This window comes from Nycticebus coucang, chromosome X, assembly GCF_027406575.1.
Source record: "Nycticebus coucang isolate mNycCou1 chromosome X, mNycCou1.pri, whole genome shotgun sequence".
Lineage (NCBI taxonomy): Eukaryota > Metazoa > Chordata > Mammalia > Primates > Lorisidae > Nycticebus > Nycticebus coucang.
The window spans coordinates 78,827,984-78,849,897 of NC_069804.1; the positions used below are offsets into that span (position 1 = coordinate 78,827,984).

The following is a 21,914-nucleotide window of genomic DNA, read 5'->3' on the forward strand; positions in this document are numbered from 1 at the left end:
AGGGCCCAGATGTTTAGTCAAACGTTATTCAGGGGTTTCTCGGTGAGATTAACATTTAAACCAGAAGACTGAGTAAAGCAGATCACTGTCCATAATGTAAGTAGACCTCATCCAGTCAGATCTGTACAGAACCAAAAGGCTGACCCTCCCCAGAGTAAGAGAGAACTCTTGCTGGCCTTTGAATTAAGACATCAGCTTACTCCTGCCTTCAGAGTTGAAGTGAAACATTGTGTCTTCCAGGATTTGAAAGCTCTCAGCTTATAGGTGTCAGCCTTCCTAGATCTAGAAGCTACACTACATCAACTCTTCTAGATCTCCAGCTTGCCAACTCACCCTACAGATCTTGACTGGCCAACCTGCATAATCATGTCAGCCAATTCCTTATTTTTTGAGACTTTTTAAGTATAGTTCTGTAGCAGATAACCATTAGAGTAGTGAATCTATATGTTTTAAAATGTCTTTATTTCACATGGTCTCACTATGTCACCCTTGGTAGAGTGCCATGGCATCAAATCTCACAGCAACCTCAAACTATTGGGCTTAAGCGATTCTCTTGCCTCATCTTCCCAAGTAGCTGGGATAACAGGTGCCTGCCACAATGTCCGGCTATTTTTGTTGTTGTTGTTGCAGTTGTCATTGATGTACAGCAGGCCCGGGCTGGGTTCAAACCACCTGCCTTGGTGTATGTGGCCGGCACCCTACCCATTGAGCTATGGGTGCCAAGCCAGAAAATTCCCTGTACTACATCTCTTTGTGCGTGCACACACACACACACAAACATACACATCCTATTGGTTTTGTTTCTCTAGAGAACCCTAACTAATACAATGTCCTTCATGTCAAAAGAAAATAACACAGGATGAAAGTCTGGATATATACAAAGGAATAAAGATCACCTGAAACAGTAAGTACGTGTGTAACAATATGAAATTTATTCTTTATTATTTATAACTCTTAAAAAAGAAAATTGACTATCCAAACAAAGTAATAAGATAGTATTGGAGAGTTTGAGGGAGGTAAGATGGCCAACTGGAGCCAGCTTTCAACATAGGTGCTCATTCAGCGGGAGAGATAACGTTTAGAATGAACTCAATGAAGCTGAGCTCAGTTGTGGTGGGCGCAGGTAGTCCCAGCTACTCGGGAGGCTGAGGCAAGAGAATCGCTTAAGCCCAGGAGTTGAGGTTGCTGTGAGCTGTGTGATGCCATGGCACTCTACCGAGGGCCATAAAGTGGGACTCTGTCTCTACAAAAAAAAAAAAAAAAAGAAAGAAACCAAAAAAGAAGCTGAGGTCAGGAGCTGAGCTAAGAAAGAGGACTGACAAGTGCACATTATCCCTGCTGAGGCAAGCTGCAACTCCAAGGAAACAAACTTTAGGTACAAAACCCACTGGCAAGAGGAAGAGAGACCCTTCCTGGAAGAGAGTGGTTCATTGTGTGCTCTCTATAAGTGAGCAGTGAACAGAAGACCTCTCTCCCACGGGAAAGAGCCACTGAATGCCAGGACTCCTTCTGCAGAGATGTCTCACCTGTGAGCCTAGGCATTCTTTTGCCCAGTAGCAAGTTGTACAAATATTTTCCCCACAATTCTGAATGCCCAGTCCATCCTTCACCCCTTACCTGGCAGTCTGGAAGCCAGCCCCCTGCAGAGCCTGGCAATTCCTTGCAAAGGCTGGGCATTGCCTGGGCCACAGTACAGCTGCACTGAAGTGGTAGTTGGGGAACACAGGGGTGAAGGAGAGGTGCTGTGCTGTGACACTATGTGGTGGGGGAAGCATGGCAACTTTGGTGGCTGCAGCCTCCCACTCAGGTCAGATTTTGGTCCCCGATTCTGTGGACCACTGGAGGGAGCCAGACCTTGGCCCCACAGGGGTGCCTGAGGTAGAGTGCAGTTGGGGCAGACACACAGACTCTGTGGGAGAGAAATACACACCATGATGTTAACCGCCAGCTCAGGACCAACTCTGGTGGAACACTCCCCAGTTTGCATTGAGTACGTGAGGGAGACAGGCTTCAGCCCTTGCATGTTACTGGCTAGTGGCAGAGTGGTGGCTGAGAAGGCACTGACTCCCCTTTGACTCTGGCAGGTGCATATCTCTGGCACCATGGCTCATTGGAGGGAAGTGGGCCACAGCACTGCAGGGTTACCAGTGGTGGGGCATGGCTGTGGTGTAAAGTGGGGAAGGAGGTGTTGACCCCCCTGGACTGTCTCCTTGGCTGGGCAGGCCTTCCTGACTCCATTGAGCACTGGAGGTAGCCATAGTCCAGCCTGTTGGGTTTTCAAGATGGAGCTGCCTGTGGATCCCTGCTGTCAGGTTGCTGGAGACCTTCTGAACTCTCCCAGTTGAGCAGTGATTGTGTTGCCTGGGAAAATCAATTTGGAACTACTTATCTGGGCTAGCTAGCCAGGGACCCTCCAAGGTTGAGCCGTGGTTGTGTTATAGTAATAGGGACTTATCCACCTCTTCTAGTTGTCATTGGTCTGGCTAAATGCAATCAGATCCTCAGAGTCTCTGGATGTAGGACTGAAAGGGACCTTTGTAAGGCTGTAGGGGAAAAGCCACAATCATCAGCTTCAGCTCTTTGGTAAAAGACTGGTTAACTACAATTCCTGGAGAACTCAATCCAATCTCACCCTACCAGCTTTACTAGCCAAACTGTGGAAAATAATCATGGGGTGAAACCAGCAGAAGAACTCTGGCAACATGAATAATCAGAGTAGATCAATTCCATCAAGGCATGACAAAATAGATACACCAGATGATGCCATTCATAAACAAATGGCCGAAATGTCAGAAATAGAATTCAGAATATGGATGACAAATGAAATGAATAGAATTGATGAAAAGATGGAAACAGAATATCCAAAGAGTTGTGCAAAAGTTGTCTCAAGAAATCAATGAACTCAAAGACAAAATCACCAAGGATGTAGACACAATAAAAAAAGAGAGATAGCAGAGCTGAGGGAAATGAAAAGGCTATTCAAGGAGCTCCAAAGTACAGTAGAATCCTTCAGTAATAGAGTTGAGCAGGCAGAAGAAAGGATCTCTGAAATTGAAGACAAAGCTTTTGAATGCTCCCAAATGCCCAAAGAGGCAGAGAGATGGAGAGCAAAAACTGACCATCCCTTGAGAGAGATGCTGGACCACTCCAAAAGATGAAACATTTGTCTATAAGAATTCTTGCTAGAGAACAGGATGGTCCTAAAGGCACAGAGTCTCTTCTCCAAGATATTATGGAGGAGAATTTCCCTAACATTGCAAGAGGTACAGAAATTCAGATAGTAGACATTTTCAGGAGCCAGACATAATAAAAGCATCACCTACAAAGGGATAAATATCAGAATGACTGCAGATCTCTCAGCCAAAACGTTTCAAGCCAGAAGAGATGGTCATCAAACTTCAGTCTCTTAAAACAAAACAGATTTCAGCCCATGGTCCTGTATCCAGCTAAAATGAGTTTCGTTTATGATGAAGAAATCAAATACTTCACTGACTTATACATGTTGAAGAAATTTGCCTTAACTAAACCAGTTCTCCAGGATATTCTCAAACCCATCCTCCATAATGATCAGCACAATGGTCTACCACCAAAATAAACTTACCCAGAAAGTTTTGAACAAAACTTAACTTCCACAATGGTGAGATGATTAAAAATATCCACTCGACATTTGAAAACCATGACACCCAAAACACTACCATGCTTATCAATTCTCTCAATTAATGTCAATGGCTTAAATTGTCCTCTAAAGAGACACAGGTTGGCTTGCTAGATACAAAAACTCGGAACAGATATCTGTTGCATAGAAGAGTTTCATCTTACCTTAAAGGATAAAAACAGACTCAGGGTGAAGGATGGACATCTATAATACAGGCAAGAGGAAATCAGAAAATAGCAGGTGTTGCAATTTCATTTGAAGATACAATTGGTTTTAAACCAACAAAGACAAGGAAAGATAAAGATGGACATTACATATTTGTCAAGGGACATACCCAACATGAAGAGATTTCAATAATTAACATTTATGCACCCTACCAGAATGCTCCTCAATTTATAAAGCAAATAGATATAATAGATATAAACCTAATAGATATAAACAATTTGACAACTTCCTGTACTATAATAGTTGGAGATTTTAACACCCCTTTGGCAGTTTTGGATAGATCCTTCAAGAAGAAACTAAACAAAGAAATAATGGACTTACACGTGACCCTAGAACAAATGGACTTAACAGACATCCAAAAACAGAAATTCAGATACCAAAATTGAATAATATTCAATACACATCCTGTATACACATCCTTCTCATCAGCCCATGGATCATCCTCCAAAATTGATCATATCTTATGACACGAGTCTAACTACAGCAAATTTAAAAGAATAGAAATTATTCATTGTATCTTCTCAGACCATCATGGAATAAAAGTTGAACTCAACAGCAACAGGAATCTTCATACTCAAACAAAGTCATGGAAATTAAATAACCTTATGCTGAATGATAGCTGGGTCAAAGATGAGATTCAGAAAGAAATCACCAAATTTTTGGAACAAAATGATAATGAAAACACAAATTAACAAAACCTGTGGGAGGGGAACCTGTGGGATACTACAAAGGCAGCCCTAAGAGGGAAATTTATAGTGTTGGAAGCCTTCATCAAGAAAACAGAAATAGAGGAAGTGAACAACTTAATGGGTCATCTCAAGCAACTAGAAAAGCAAGAACATTGCAACCCCAAACCCAGCAGAAGAAAATAAATAACCAAAATAAAAGCAGGATTAAATGAAATTGAAAACAAAAGAATCATTCAGAAGATCAACAAAACAAAAAGTTGTTTTTTTGAAAAGATTAACAAAATTGATAAACCTTTGGCTTAACCTGACCAGAAACAGAAAACTAAATTCCCTAATATCATCAATCAGAAACAATAAAAGAAATGGGTACAGGTGAAACTTACTAAATGAAGAATACAAATGCCTACATACAGTAACTAAGAAAATGCCATGAAGGCTATGTTGAACAGTTTGATGAGAATATTTCAGATTGTATATGAAACCCGCACATTGTACCCCGTGATTGCACTAATGTACACAGCTATGATTTAACAATAAAAATAAATAAATGTGGCTCAAAGGGGTAGGGCACCAGCCTCATATGCCAGAGGTGGTGAGTTCAAACCCAGCCCCAGCCAAAAACTGAAAAAAAAAAAATATATATATATATATATAAAAGAAACGATAAAAGAAAATAACAGACACCTCTGAAATTAAAAAAAAAAATCCTCAATGATTACTACGAAAAACTCTATTCTTAGAAATATGAAAATCTGGAGGAAATGGACCAATACCTGGAAGCACGCCACCACCCTAGACTCAGCCAGAAAGAATTAGAAACTTTGAATAGACCTATATCAAGCACTGAAAAAGCATCAGCTTTATGAAATCTCCCAAAAAAGAAAATTCTGGGACCAGATGGTTTTACATCAGAATTCTACCAAACCTTTAATGAGGAACTAGAACCTATATTACATAACCTTTTCCAAAACATAGAAAAGGAAGGAATACTTCCCAACACATTCTACAAAGTAAATATCACCCTGATCCCCAAACCAGGAAAAGATCCAACAAAGAAAGAAATTACAGACCAATATTAGTAATGAATATTGATGCAAAAATATTCAATAAGATCCTAGCAAACAGAATTCAAAAACACATCAAAAATTATACATAATGACCAATCGGTTTTATCTCAGGGTTACAAGGTTGGTTCAACATATGTAAATCTACGAATATAATACATCACATAAATAAAATAAAAAACAAAGACCATATGATTCTCTCAATTGACACAGAAAAAGCCTTTGATAATATCCAGCATCCTTTCATGATCAGAACACTTAAGAAAATAGGCTTCTATGGATCATTTCTTAAACTGATAGAGGCCATCTACAGTAAATCCACAGCCAATATCTTATTGAATGGAGTAAGTTGAAAATACTTCCACTCAGACCTGGAACTAGACAAAGATGCCCATTGTCTCCACTGCTATTCAACGTAGTAATGGAAGTCTTAGCCATCGCAGTCAGGCAAGAGAAGGCAGTCAAAGTTATCCAAATAGGGTCAGAGGAGATCAAACTCTCTCTTTTTGCAGATGATATGATGTTATATCTGGAAAATCCCAGGCACTCAACTACAAATCTCTTATCAAGGAATATAGTAGCATCTCAGGATATAAAATCAATACTTAAAAATCAGTAGCTTTTATGTATACCAACAATAGTCAAGCTGACAATATAGTCAGGGACTCTATTCCTTTTACAGTAGCGCCAATGGTGAAATATCTGGGAATTTACCTAACAAAAGACATGAAAGATCTCTATAAAGAGAATTATGAAACTCTGAGAAAAGAAATAGCTGAAGATGTTAACAAATGGAAAAATATACCATGCTCATGGCTGGGAAGAATCAACATTGTTAAAATGTCCATACTACCCAAAGCAATCTACAGATTTAATACAATCCCTATTAAAACACCATTGTCATACTTTAAAGAGTTTGAAAAAATAGTACTGTGTTTTATATGGAATCAGAAAAAAACTCAAATAGCAAAGACATTACTCAGAAATAAAAACAAATCAGAAGGTATCACATTACCAGACTTTAGGCTATACTATAAATCTATAAGCATCAAAACAGCATGGTACTGACACAGACATAGAGAGATAGATATATGGAAGACAAAAGAGAACCAAGAGATGAACCCAGCCACTTATCATCATTTGATCTTTAATAAGCCTTTTAAAAGCATTAACTGGGGGAAAGACTCTCTATTTAACAAACAGTGCTAGTTGAACTGGCTAGCAACCTGTAGAAGACGGAAACTGGACCCTTACCTTTCACCACTAACAAAAATTGATTCTCACTGGATAAAAGATTTAAACTTAAGACATGAGGGAGTCCTGGACTAAAGTCCTCACAAGAGCAGCAGCCTCTGGCATGGGATGGCCATGGAACTGGGTGGAGCTGGCCTGTGGCTCCTAGGGGAGGCACACTGGCTCAAGACATGGCCCAGGGTTCCAGCCCTCTAGAGGAGCCTTGGCCCAGAACCATCATTATGCCCAAGAGAGGAAAGTGACTCAACTCCGGGCCCACAACGCCTGCTCTGGTCGAGTGACCATGATGGATTATGCCGACTTGGATCTGGCAGTTGTGAGGTCTAGATGAGTCAAGAAAGCTATCACCAACACCGTTCAGCAGGAAGTAAAATCTCTGAGGCTCGGAAGCTGCCAAGTTTCCCACAGAGGAAGTTCTTCCTGGGGATAGTGAGCCCTGTGACATCATTGACAGTAGTGATGAGATTGATGCTCAGGAGGAAAGCATCCATAAGTGAACCGTCTCCAGAAAAAAGAAGATTAAAAGGCACAAGGAAGACCCGGATGGGGCTGGAGGTGAAGAGTATCCCATGGCTATTCGGCTGTTGCTGGCCTCCTATATCTGTCCTGAGGACATTTTGAGTATTTCCCTGATTTGTAAGAATGCCTGGACTTTCACTTGCACTGCTGCCTTTTGGACCAGGTTGTACCAAAGGCACTACACGCTGGATGCTTCTCTGCCTTTGCGCCTGCAACCAGAATCAATGGAGAAGCTGCACTGTCTCCAGGCATGTGTGATCCAATCTTTGTACCTTATGTTTGAACCATTTGCTGCTCTAATCTCCATGAATCCAGCCATTCCAGAAAGCACTCCGAGCACATTAAAGAATTCCAATTGCTTGCTTTTCTGGTGCAGAAAGATTGTTGGGAACAGACAGGACCCAATGTGGGAATTCAACTTCATGTTCAAAAAACAGTCCCCTAGGTTAAAGAGCAAGTGTGTGGGAGGATTGAAGCCTCCCTTTCAGTATGAAAATGCTCATACTAACCCAGATCAGGACTTCTGCCTACTGCAGGTCACCACCCTCAATTTCATCTTTATTCCAATTGTCATAGGAGCTATATTTATTCTGTTTACTATCAACATGAGCACAGACATGAGGCATCATCCAGTGAGACTAGTATTCCAAGATTCTCCTGTCCATGGTGGTCAGAAACTGTGCAGTGAACAGGGTGTACAAGTCACCTTGGACCCAGTGCACAGTATTCTACTCTTTGACTGGTGGCATCCTCAGTATCCATTCTCCCTGAGAGCATAGTTACTGCTTCCCATCCCTTGGGGGCAGCCCTGAGTCTAGTCCATTTCTAATAAGATACCAGTTTGAAAGGGGCAGCTGGATAGTATATCTGATTAGTAATGCATATGCTCTTCAGGTTCCTGGGGATCCACTTAGGGGAGGGAGAAATTTTGAATCAAGAGGAAAAACAACTATGATTTATAAACGTATTTTAATGTAAAAATTTGCATTTGAAAGAAGTGGCTCTGTTTTCTGTGTTAAAACCCCATTTGGTGCTATTGAGCTTGTTTTCTTTATTCTTTTATCCCAGAGAAAATGGTTGATCTTGCTCTAGGGAAAAATTAAACTTTAAAATCTCCAAACAAGGATGTTTCAGCATTCCCTTATGGATCAGAGGAACTTTAGAAGCCTAAAATTGTTGTTACTATTGCTTCCAATTTAGCTGCCCCTCAAATTCAAGAGAATACTTTATCTTCTCTCTTCACTCTACTCCAGAAACAAAGTAGGTGACAGGGTTCTCAGAGTCTTATAATATTAACTTGTGTATCATTTTTAAAAAATAATTTTTGGATCTTTATTGCATATATATTCTTTTGCCAGTATTGAATTTTAGGGGTTTTTTCTTTATGAGGCTGATAGTGGTGATGATGACTTCACACTCTTGGTACTATACTAGGAACTTTACATAGTATCTCTAATTCTCAATCTTGCAAGGAAAGTGATACTATTATGATTTTATGGTTGAGAAAACTGAATCAGTGACTGTACTCATAACAACAGTAAATGCAAAACCAGGATTCCAACTCAGGTTTTTTTTGTTAAACCACAATTTTCAAAGATCAGTCTCACTTTTCTTGTGGTAGATGGTAGTAAAAAGGAAGAGGCAGAATGTACATAAATAAAATACTAAAAGGGTGATTAAAAATAAAATAAACTTGAGGAGGCGGAGCAAGATGGCAGCCGAGTAACAGCTTCCTTGCATCTGGGCACCGTGAATCTGGGGAGATAGGACTCCAGGCATCTCTGGCTGGTGGGAACTGCCTATCATCACTCCTAGGAGGATACAGGGAGTCAGTGAGAGACTTCTGGACCCCAAGAGGAGGACTAAAACCGTGGAAAACCGGCAAGTGGTCGCGTGTGTTCTATCCGTCTAAACCTGCCCACAACTGTAAGTTCAGTAGCAGCGAGACTGCAAACCAGAAAGGCCTTACCTGTGAACTGTTTTGATGTCCTTGGACTTGGCACTGAGTTGAACTGCCTTGGGGAAAGCCTGAGCGGGAGTGCGGAGAACTTTGGCCGTTGTCTAGGGCCCCAGTCTGAGCCGCTGAGCCAGACAGAGCTAATAGTGTTTGGCGGTGGGTCACAGGGATCCATTGTCAGTGATCTGCCCCGGCAAGCTCCGCCCTCAGGGTCGCAGAGCTAGAAACGGGTGGGAGCTGGTAACCCAGCAACCAAGTAGCCTAAGGGTGGGGTCTGAGCCGCCTTGCAGCCCTAACCCTCAGGGGCAGAGTGAGACCGGTTTTGGCACACTGGGTAAGTGGATAGCCACTTCAGCAGCGATTCCAGCGAGAAAGCTGGGAAAGCTTCTGCTCAGCAAGTTTACAAGTTCAAAGTGCCTTTTAAGTAGGCTGAAGAGAGATTTAGGGTGTCTACCTGCTGGGGTTTGAGAAATCAGCAGCCTCCAGTCGTATCAGAACTGTGACTAACATCTCATACCCCAGAAGACGACGTGTTGCCCAGACAATATTCAATAACATATACAAACTGCTTTGTTTTTGGTTGTGTATTTTTTTCTTTTTTTTGTTTGGTTGTTTTTTTTGTTTGTTTATTTTGACGTTGCTGATGTTCTTTTGTTTTTTTAATTTCAATCTTTTCCACACAGATCCCTTTTTCTTTCTCAATTTTCCTAGTTTAATTACAATTTCCCATTGCTGCCTTTTTTAATAACTTCAACTTCATTTTTGCTAGTGTTTCTACCGATATAATTTGGTTTTTCACCCAATTTTATCCCTGTAAAGTTTTCTGTTTGCTTGTTTTGGTTTGATTTATAGCATTTTTGTCTTTCCTCTCTACTTGGTGGAGGTGGGGTACTGTGTCTGACCAGGTTAGCAAAGAGCTGCTGACCTCAAGGGAACCACGCAACTGGGCACCCCCAGAAGGTGGGGCTTTTTAAGGTTGTGTCAAAGTACCCTACTGTACACCTATATTGCCCTGTCTCTCTCTTTCTGTGCCTCTCTTCTTTTTGTCAATATTCCTTATACCCACCCCCTCTCCTTTCTCTATCTTTCTTTTTTTCTAATCACTCGGTCCTCCTTTCTTTCATCCCCCTTTTTTTTGCTCTTCAACCTTCTCACCCTTCTGGTCCTGTAACCCATAGTCCACAGGCACAAGAACTTAAAGAGCAAGAGGAAGTGAAAGGAAAATTAGGGCAAGGAAACAGATAAAAGAAATCACACATGAGGAAGAATCAGCAGAAAACTCCAGGCAACATGAAGAAACACTCTAGAACAACCCCACCAAGGGACCATGAGGTAGCTACTGCAGATGATTCCACCAGTATAGAAATGTTAGGAATGACAGAAAGGGAATTTAGAATACACATGTTGAAAACAATGAAAGAAATGATGGAAACAATGAAGGAAATTGCTAATAAAGTGGAAAATAACCAAAAGGAAATACAAAAACAGAATCAAATAAGAGATGAACGATATGAAGAATATAAAAAGGATATAGCAGACCTGAAGGAACTGAAACAGTCAATTAGGGAACTTAAAGATGCAATGGAAAGTATCAGCAACAGGTTAGACCATGCAGAAGAAAGAATTTCAGAGGTAGAAGACAAAGTTCTTGAGATAACTCAGACAGTAAAAGAGGCAGAAAAGAAGAGAGAGAAAGCAGAACGTTCACTGTCAGAATTATGGGACTTTATGAAGCGTTAAAACATATGAGTTATAGGAATCCCAGACGGGGAAGAAGAATGCCCCAGAGGAATGGAAGCCATACTAGAGAATATTATAAAAGAAAATTTCCCAAATATCACCAAAGATTCTGACACACTGCTTTCAGAGGGATATCGGACCCCGGGTCGCCTCAACTCTAACCGAGCTTCTCCAAGACACATTGTGATGAACCTGTCCAAAGTCAAGACAAAAGAAAAGATTCTGCAAGCTGCCAGGAGTAAGCGCCAGTTGACCTACAGGGGCAAATCCATCAGAGTTACCGCAGATTTCTCTAATGAAACTTTCCAAGCAAGAACACAATGGTCATCTACCTTTAATCTACTTAAACAGAACAATTTTCAGCCCAGAATTCTGTACCCTGCTAAGCTAAGCTTCAAAATTGACAGAGAAATCAAATCATTTACGGATATACAAACATTGAGGAAATTTGCCACAACAAGACCAGCTCTACAGGAAATACTTCAACCTGTTCTGCACACTGACCACCACAATGGATCAGCAGCAAAGTAAGAACTCAGAAATCAAAGGACAGAACCTAACCTCCACACTGATGCAAAAGATAAAACTAAGCAATGGACTCTCACCAAATAAGATGAATAGAATACTACCACACTTATCAATTATCTCAATAAATGTTAATGGCTTGAATTCCCCACTGAAGAGACATAGATTGGCTGACTGGATTAAAAAACACAAGCCATCCATTTGCTGTCTGCAAGAAACACACCTGGCTTCAAAAGACAAATTAAAGCTCCGAGTCAAGGGTTGGAAGACAATTTTTCAGGCAAATGGAATTCAGACGAAAAGAGGAGTTGCAATCTTATTTTCAGATACATGTGGATTTAAAGTAACTAAAGTCAAAAAAGACAAAGATGGTCACTTTATATTGGTCAAGGGAAAAATACAACAAGAAGACATTTCAATTCTAAATATTTATGCACCCAATTTAAATGCTCCCAGATTCTTGAAGCAGACCTTACTCAGTCTGAGCAATATGATATCTGATAATACCATCATAACAGGGGACTTTAACACACCTCCTACGGAGCTGGACAGATCCTCTAAACAGAAATTAAACAAAGATGTAAGAGATTTAAATGAGACCCTAGACCAATTATGCTTGATAGACGTATATAGAACACTCCACCCAAAGATAAAGAATATACATTCTTCTCATCACCCCATGGAACATTCTCCAAAATTGATCATATCCTGGGACACAAAACAAATATCAACAGAATCAAAAGAATTGAAATTTTACCTTGTATCTTTTCAGACCATAAGGCACTAAAGGTGGAACTCAACTCTAACAAAAATGCTCGACCCCACCCAAAGGCATGGAAATTAAACAATCTTCTGTTGAATAACAGATGGGTGAAGGAAGAAATAAAACAGGAAATCATTAACTTCCTTGAGCATAACAACAATGAAGACACAAGCTACCAAAACCTGTGGGATACTGCAAAAGCAGTTTTGAGAGGAAAATTCATCGCTTCAGATGCCTACATTCGAAAAACAGAAAGAGAGCACATCAACAATCTCACAAGAGATCTTATGGAATTGGAAAAAGAAGAACAATCTAAGCTTAAACTCAGTAGAAGAAAAGAAATATCCAAAATCAAATCAGAGATCAATGAAATTGAAAACAAAAGAATCATTCAGAAAATTAATGAAACAAGGAGTTGGTTTTTTGAAAAAATAAATAAAATAGATAAACCATTGGTCAGACTAACTAGAAATAGAAAAGTAAAATCTCTAATAACCTCAATCAGAAATGATAAAGGGGAAATAACAACTGATCCTACAGAGATACAAGAGATCATCTCTGAATACTACCAGAAACTCTATGCCCAGAAATTTGACAATGTGAAGGAAATGGATCAATATTTGGAATCACACCCTCTCCCTAGACTTAGCCAGGAAGAAATAGACCTCCTGAACAGACCAATTTCAAGCACTGAGATCAAAGAAACAATAAAAAAGCTTCCAACTAAAAAATGCCCTGGTCCAGATGGCTTCACTCCAGAATTCTATCAAACCTTCAAGGAAGAGCTTATTCCTGTACTGCAGAAATTATTCCAAAAAATTGAGGAAGAAGGAAAATTCCCCAACACATTCTATGAAGCAAACATCACCCTGATACCAAAACCAGGAAAAGACCCAAGCAAAAAGGAGAATTTCAGACCAATCTCACTCATGAATATAGATGGAAAAATTCTCAACAAAATCCTAGCCAATAGATTACAGCTTATCATCAAAAAAGTCATTCATCATGATCAAGTAGGCTTCATCCCAGGGATGCAAGGCTGGTTTAACATACGCAAGTCCATAAACATTATCCACCATATTAACAGAGGCAAAAATAAAGATCATATGATCCTCTCAATAGATGCAGAAAAAGCATTTGATAAAATCCAGCATCCTTTTCTAATTAGAACACTGAAGAGTATAGGCATAGGTGGCACATTTCTAAAACTGATTGAAGCTATCTATGACAAACCCACAGCCAATATTTTACTGAATGGAGTAAAACTCAAAGCTTTTCCTCTTAGAACTGGAACCAGACAAGGTTGTCCTCTGTCACCTTTACTATTCAACGTAGTGCTGGAAGTTCTAGCCAATACAATTAGGCAAGACAAGGAAATAAAGGGAATCCAAATGGGAGCAGAGGAGGTCAAACTCTCCCTCTTTGCTGACGACATGATCTTATACTTAGAGAACCCCAGAGACTCAACCACAAGACTCCTAGAAGTCATCAAAAAATACAGTAATGTTTCAGGATATAAAATCAATGTCCACAAGTCAGTAGCCTTTGTATACACCAATAACAGTCAAGATGAGAAGCTAATTAAGGACACAACTCCCTTCACCATAGTTTCAAAGAAAATGAAATACCTAGGAATATACCTAACGAAGGAGGTGAAGGACCTCTACAAAGAAAACTATGAAATCCCCAGAAAGGAAATAGCAGAGGATATTAACAAATGGAAGAACATACCAGGCTCATGGATGGGAAGAATTAACATTGTTAAAATGTCTATACTTCCCAAAGCAATCTACCTATTCAATGCCATTCCTATCAAAGTACCTACATCGTACTTTCAAGATTTTGAAAAAATGATTCTGCGTTTTGTATGGAACCGGAAAAAACCCCGTATAGCTAAGGCAGTTCTTAGTAACAAAAATAAAGCTGGGGGCATCAGCATACCAGATTTTAGTCTGTACTACAAAGCCATAGTAGTCAAGACAGCATGGTACTGGCACAAAAACAGAGACATAGACACTTGGAATCGAATTGAACACCAAGAAATGAAACTAACATCTTCCAACCACCTAATCTTTGATAAACCAAACAAGAACTTACCTTGGGGGAAAGACTCCCTATTCAATAAATGGTGTTGGGAGAACTGGATGTCTACATGTAAAAGACTGAAACTGGACCCACACCTTTCCCCACTCACAAAAATTGATTCAAGATGGAGAAAGGACTTAAACTTAAGGCATGAAACAATAAAAATCCTCCAAGAAAGCATAGGAAAAACACTGGAAGATATTGGCCTGGGGGAAGACTTCTTGAAGAAGACTGCCATGGCAATTGCAACAACAACAAAAATAAACAAATGGGACTTCATTAAACTGAAAAGCTTCTGTACAGCTAAGGACACAATAACCAAAGCAAAGAGACAACCTACACAATGGGAAAGGATATTTGCATATTTTCAGTCAGACAAAAGCTTGATAACCAGGATCTATAAAGAACTCAAATTAATCCACATGAAAAAAGCCAACAATCCCTTATATCAATGGGCAAGAGACATGAATAGAACTTTCTCTAAAGACGACAGACGAATGGCTAACAAACACATGAAAAAATGTTCATCATCTCTATATATTAGAGAAATGCAAATCAAAACAACCCTGAGATATCATCTAACCCCAGTGAGAATTGCCCACATCACAAAATCTCAAAACTGCAGATGCTGGCGTGGATGTGGAGAGAAGGGAACACTTTTACACTGCTGGTGGGACTGCAAACTAGTACAACCTTTCTGGAAGGAAGTATGGAGAAACCTCAAAGCACTCAAGCTAGACCTCCCATTCGATCCTGCAATCCCATTACTGGGCATCTACCCAGAAGGAAAAAAATCCTTTTATCATAAGGACACTTGTACTAGACCGTTTATTGCAGCTCAATTTACAATCGCCAAAATGTGGAAACAGCCTAAATGCCCACCAACCCAGGAATGGATTAACAAGCTGTGGTATATGTATACCATGGAATACTATTCAGCCATTAAAAAAAATGGAGACTTTATATCTTTCGTATTAACCTGGATGGACGTGGAAGATATTATTCTTAGTAAAGCATCACAAAAATGGAGAAGCATGAATCCTATGTACTCAATCTTGATATGAGGACAATTAATGACAATTAAGGTTATGGGGGGGAAAGCAGAAAGAGGGATGGAGGGAGGAGGGTGGGGCCTTAGTGTGTGTCACACTTTATGGGGGCAAGACATGATTGCAAGAGGGACTTTACCTAACAATTGCAATCAGTGTAACTGGCTTATTGTACCCTCAATGAATCCCCAACAATAAAAAAAAATAAATAAATAAATATAAAAATAAATAAATAAAATAAACTTAAGACAAGAAACTACAAAAATACTAGAAGAGAGTGCAGGGAAAACACTTGAAAAAATTGTCCAGGGAGAATATTTTATGAGGAGGACACACCCTGGCAATTGAAGCAATACCAAATATATATTATTGGGATCTGATCAAACTAAAAAGAACACAGTAAATAAAGCAAGCAGACAGCCCTCACAATGGGAGAAGATATTTGCTGGCTATGTTTCTGACAAAGGTCTGATAACTAGAATCCACAGAGAATTCAAACTAATCAATAAGAAAAGAACAAATAACTCCATTTCTTTGTGGGCAAGGTACTTGAACAGAAACTTCTCTGAAGAAGACAGGCACATGGCCTACAAACACATGAAAAAATGCTCATCATTTTTAATCACCAGAGAAATGCAAATCAAAACCACTTTGAGATATCATCTAACTCCAGTAATTCTAAAATGTATTATTATATTTAACTGTGCGATTAAGTAAAACACACTGATCTATTTGGATCTCTTTTTAAAGGGTCATCAGCTTATCAGTGTTCCAATCCGTTGTTCAAAAAAGAGATTGTTGTTCTGGTCAGTGTGCTGAGCTCCACGGCTTCGAGAGCTGGCCTTTCCCTTCTTGCTGCCTGCCATGAAGGGGTGTTCAAGAAGGACCATGCACTGGAACACAGATGTGTGGAACCCACAAAGATCCAAGTGAAGTACCATGACCAGGTTCCAGTGATTATGGAAAAGGTCTCAGGCTCTCAGATCGTTGACATTGACAAATGGAAGTACTTGGTTCCATTTGATATCACTATAGCGCAGTTCATGTGGATCATCAGAAAAAGGATCCAGCTTCCTTCTGAAAAGGCAATCTTCCTGTTTGTGGAGAAGACAGTCCCACAGTCCAGCTTAACTATGGGATGACTTTCCGAGAAGGAAAAAGATGAAGATGGATTCTTATTATGTGGCCTACAGCAGAGAGAACACTTTTGGCTTCTGAGGGCCATTGTTTGGCTAGGTGCACTGTTCCTGCTTGTGTATCTTGTAAATAGCTGGCCATTTTCAGTTACTATACCAGAACCTCCTCCACATAGACCTATTAGTGCACTTGTAACTGGATGTATTTCTTAATATATTGGAAGGTTTTATTTCCTTAGACTAGTAAATTATCATACAGAGTTTTATTTTGAGTTTTTATTTTCATGCACTATCTTCATGGCTATACTCTCCAGGGAACTTGTTCTTCTATAAATCATATTTAATGAAGATATTTCCATATTAAAGTGAGGTAGATGTGTTATTAAAGTAAAGGGAAAGAGATGATGCATTTATTCTGGATTGTGTTTGAAGTGTTAGATGGCTAAGTATTAAAAGCGTCCAGATTAAATCCTTAGCAATCAGAACACTTGATTCACTAGATTTTGCCAACTGCCAATCATGTTGGACTGAGCTAATCTGTTCCTCTTTCTGAAACTACTAAAGTAAATAATTAACAATAAAACTTCCTCTTATAAAGGCATAAAAAAGAGTAATACTGAAGCAAATGACTAAACTGGATTTCAAAATATGATTCAAAACTTTAAAAAGTTCATTAAATTAATATTCAAAAGTAAAAACCTCTTATACCTTGTTTGCTAGGTTTATAGCACTGAGAGCCTTATCATGATATTCTCTGTCATTCCAATCCAAGTAAATGGTGGCTAATAACCGTAGAACTTTAGCCTGTAATTAAAAATAAAAAAGCATATAGCTGAGGGTTAAACTGCAACACAACAGCGGACTAGCACACTTCCACAGTGACAAGCATCTTCTCAAACATAAGTCATCTTTATGAAATAGCATTTCCTCAAGCAACTACATAGTCTTGGGATATGTCTCATCATTATGATATCTAACAATCTTATAGTAATAGTTATACTCCTGGCTTATTTAAATTTACTTGTGTTAATATAATCATTTTCTTAACAGCATTTAGCATTATCTTATCTTCACTTTATTATTATTATTTTTTTTTTTTTGTAGAGACAGAGTCTCACTTTATGGCCCTCAGTAGAGTGCCGTGGCCACACACAGCTCACAGCAACCTCCAACTCCTGGGCCTAAGCGATTCTCTTGCCTCAGCCTACCAAGTAGCTGGGACTACAGGCGCCCACCACAATGCCCGGCTATTTTTTGGTTGCAGTTTGGCAGGGGCCGGGTTTGAACCCGCCACCCTCGGTATATGGGGCCAGCACCTTACCGACTAAGCCACAGGCGCTGCCCTATCTTCACTTTAAAAATACAGAAACTAAAGCACAGCAATATTTAATTTAGTTTATCACCTACTGTATAGGTAACATTGTATTAGGTCACAGTCAAAAGAGATTGATAGAAAGATAATCCCACCTTCACGGGCTTCAGACCTAGTTGGGATTAACCTATTGGATCATGGGCACACATATAACCATTTAAGTAGAAAATATATACTATAGTTTACTATATAGAAGATTCTTCCCAACTCCACTAACTTTTAAAATTAATAAAGTACAGCTTGGCACCTGTAGCTCAGTGGCTTGGGCACCACCCACATACACTGGAGCTGGCAGGTTTGAATCTAGCCCGGTTCTGCCAAACAACAATGACAACTACAACCAAAAAGTAGCCAGGTGTTGTGGTGGGCACCTGTAGTCCCACCTACTTGGGAGGCTGAGGCAAGAGAATCGCTTAAGCCCAAGAGCTGGAGGTTGCTGTCAGCTGTGACACCACAGCACTCTACCCAGAGTGACGTAGTGAGACTCTGTCTCAAAAAAAAAAAAGAAATAAAATTAATGCAGTATGGCTAAATCAAATCAATTTCTCCAGCTAAATCAGCATTGATAAGGGAAGACATTCTAGTCAGTGTGGATTTTTTTTTTTTTTTTTTTTTTGCAGTTTTTGGCCAGGGCCAGGTTTGAACCCACCACCTCTGGCATATGGGACGCCCTACTCCTTGAACCACAGGCACCGCCTCAGTGTGGACGTGTTTAACTACAGATTTATAATTTGAAAGAAGAAACCCTACTTCAACAAAGAATCTGCTTCTAAGTATAATGTGGATAGCAGGACCAGTCAAAGGTAATCTACTAACTCTAAACAAGAACAACAAAAAACATGTCTTAAGTATATTAGGGGTCTGTGAAAAATGACATTTCGGGAGTCATAACTGTGAGTTTTTTAACACAAAAACTGAAATGACTCAAATAAGATGTGTATAAAGAACTTAACCAAGAACTTGTAAGTTACCCAAACAATTTTATGGAGTAAATATAGCATCTCTGAAAAAGACCATAGCTATTTCATAACAGAAAAAGGGCCAATCATCTGAAAGGCATAAAATGGATGAATCTCAAAATTTGTGTAAAGGAAAAGAAGCTGTGCCAGGTGCAGTAACTCACGCCAGTAATGCCAGTAGTTGTGAGGCTGAGGTGGGTGGATCGCCTGAGCTCGCAAGTTCGAGACCAGCCTAGGCCAGAGTAAGACCTCACCTTTAAAAATAGTCAGGCATTGTGGTGGGCACCTGTAGTCTCTGTCAGAAGAAGGGAGGAGGTGGAGGCGGAGGAGGAGGGGGAGCAGGAGAAGGAGAAAGAAGAAAGAATAAGCCGCCAGACATAAATAGTACAATTGTATGATTCCATTTATACAAAGCTCAAGAACAGCACAAAATAATCTATTGTAATAAAAGTCAGAATAGTGAGCTCTGTGCCTGTGGCTTAGTGGTTAGGGTGCCAGCCACATACACCAGGGCTGGTGGGTTAGAACCCAGACTGGAGCTGCTAAACAATGACAACTACAACAAAAATAAATGGCCAGGCATTGTGTCAGGTGCCTGTAGTCCCAGCTACTTGGGAGGCTGAGGTAAGAGAATCACTTGAGCCCAAGAGTTTGAGGTTGCTATGAGCTGTGATGCCACAGCATTCTACCGAGGGTGACATAGTGAAACTATGTCTCAAAAAAATAAATAAATAAATAAAGTGAGAATAGTGGGAGGTTTTCCTGGGAGCAGCAACAGGTACTAATTAGAACAAGGACAAAGGATGTTTAGGGGTTAAGGAAGTTTATGTTTCTTGATCTGTATAGAGGTTACAAGATTGCATATTAAAATCCATCAAGTTGCATACTTAGAACTTATGCAGTTTATTGAAAATAAAGTATATTATAACTCAATAAAGTACTGCTGGTTTAAAAGAAAAACTGATGCTGGACTATGCCTGTGGCTCAAAGGAATAGGGCGCTCATGTGCCAGAGGTGGCAGGTTCAAACCAAGCCCCGGCCAAAAACTGCAAAAGAAAAAAAAAAAAAAGAAAGAAAGAAAAACTACTGCATAATATCTCACCCAACTTCACTATGAATACTGGATTTCAATCAGGTTTGTATCCTATGTTCCATTCTCATTTCCTACTCAGACATCCTCTCCAGATTCCTTGCTTGAAGTCCTTATCTTCCTCCCTTTTAACTGTGGAAGACCCATCTACAAGGCCTGCTTCCTACAAAAAGCTTCTTCAACTATACTAGCTAAACTTGATACTCCCCTTTTCTACATGCCCTTCTTTATACTTCAGCTCAATACCACAAAGTTTATCATTTATTTTCTCAAATTGTTTCATCAAACTAGTGATTTTTTTATTGAATCATAGCTGTGTACATTAAGGTATTTATGAGGTACAATGTTATGGTTTTATATACAATTTGAAATGCTTACATCAAACCGGTTAACATAGCCTTCACCACAGTTTCTTAATTATTATGTTAATACATTAATATTCTACACTTAATAGATTTAACATGTACCCTTTTAAAATGCACCATAGGTGTTGTCTGACCCATTACCCTCCCTCCACCCACCCAGCCTCCTCCACTCCCCCTCCTCTTTCCCCTTCATCTTGGGCTGCAGTTGGGTTATAGCTTTCATATGGAAGTGTGGGTGCTTATATTTTGGTCTCATAGTAGAGCTAAGTACATTGGATACTTTTTCTTCCATTCTTGAGATACTTTGCTAAGAAGCATACGTTCCAGCTCCATCCATGTAAACATGAAAAAGGTAAAGTCTCCACTTCTTAAGGCTGCATAATATTCCATGGTGTACATATACCACAATTTATTAATCCATTCATGGGTCTATGGGCACTTGGGCTTCTTCCACGACTTAGCAATTATGAATTGGACTGCAATTAACATTCAGGTGCAAATATCTTTCTTATAAAGTGATTTTTGGTCATCTAGATATATACCTAGTAGAGGAATTGAAGGATTGAATGGCAGGTCTATTTTTAGATCCCTAAATGATCTCCAAACATCTTTCCAAAAGGAATAGATTAGCTTGCATTCCCACCAGCAGTGAAGAAGTTTTCCCTTTTCTCCACATCCATGCCAACATCTCTGGTTTTGGGATTTTTGTGATGTGGGCTAATCTTACTGGAGTTAAATGATATCTCAAAGTGGGTTTGATTTGCATTTCTCTGATGATTAAAGACGATGAGCATTTTTTTATGTGTCTGTAGGCCATGCGCCTGTCCTCTTCAGAAGTTTCTCTTCAAGTCCCCTACCCACACTGCAATGGGATCCCTTGTTCTTTTCTTGCTAATACATTTGAGTTCTCTGTGGATTCTGGGTATTAAACATTTGTAGGAGACATAACCTGCAAAAATGTTCTCCCATTCTGAGGGCTGTGTGCTTGCTTTACGTACTGTGTCCTTGGCTGTGCAGAAGCTTTTTAGTTTGATCAGATCCCAGTAATGTATTTTGGGTGTTGCTTCAATTGCCCGGTGGGGAAGAGGGGTCCTCCTCCAAAATATTCACCCAGGCCAATTTCTTCAAGTGTTTTTCCTGCAGTTTCTTCTAGTATTTTTATAGTTTCATGTCTTAAGTTTAAATCTTTTATCCAGTGAGTCTATCTTTGTTAATGGTAAAAGGTGTGGGTCCAGTTTCAGTCTTCTACAGGTCACCAGCCAGTTCACCCAGCACCATTTGTTAAATAGGGAGTCTTTTCCCCACTGAATGTTTTTGATAGGATTATCAACGATCAAATGATGATAAATAGCTGGGTTCATCTTTTGGTTCTCTAGTTTGTTCCATACATCTATCTCTCTGTTTTTGTACCAGTACCATGCTACTTTCATCGCTATAGATTTATGGTATAGTCTGAGGTCTGGTAGC

General features: G+C 39.7%; 2 pseudogenes; both read left to right on the plus strand.

Moving 5' to 3' along the window:
* The first annotated feature begins 7,057 nt into the window (after window positions 1-7,057).
* LOC128577263 (putative transmembrane protein 183BP) lies at window positions 7,058-8,185 on the plus strand (annotated as a pseudogene).
* Window positions 8,186-8,357: 172 nt separating this feature from the next.
* Window positions 8,358-16,743, plus strand: LOC128577923 (gamma-aminobutyric acid receptor-associated protein-like 2; annotated as a pseudogene).
* Window positions 16,744-21,914: the final 5,171 nt, after the last annotated feature.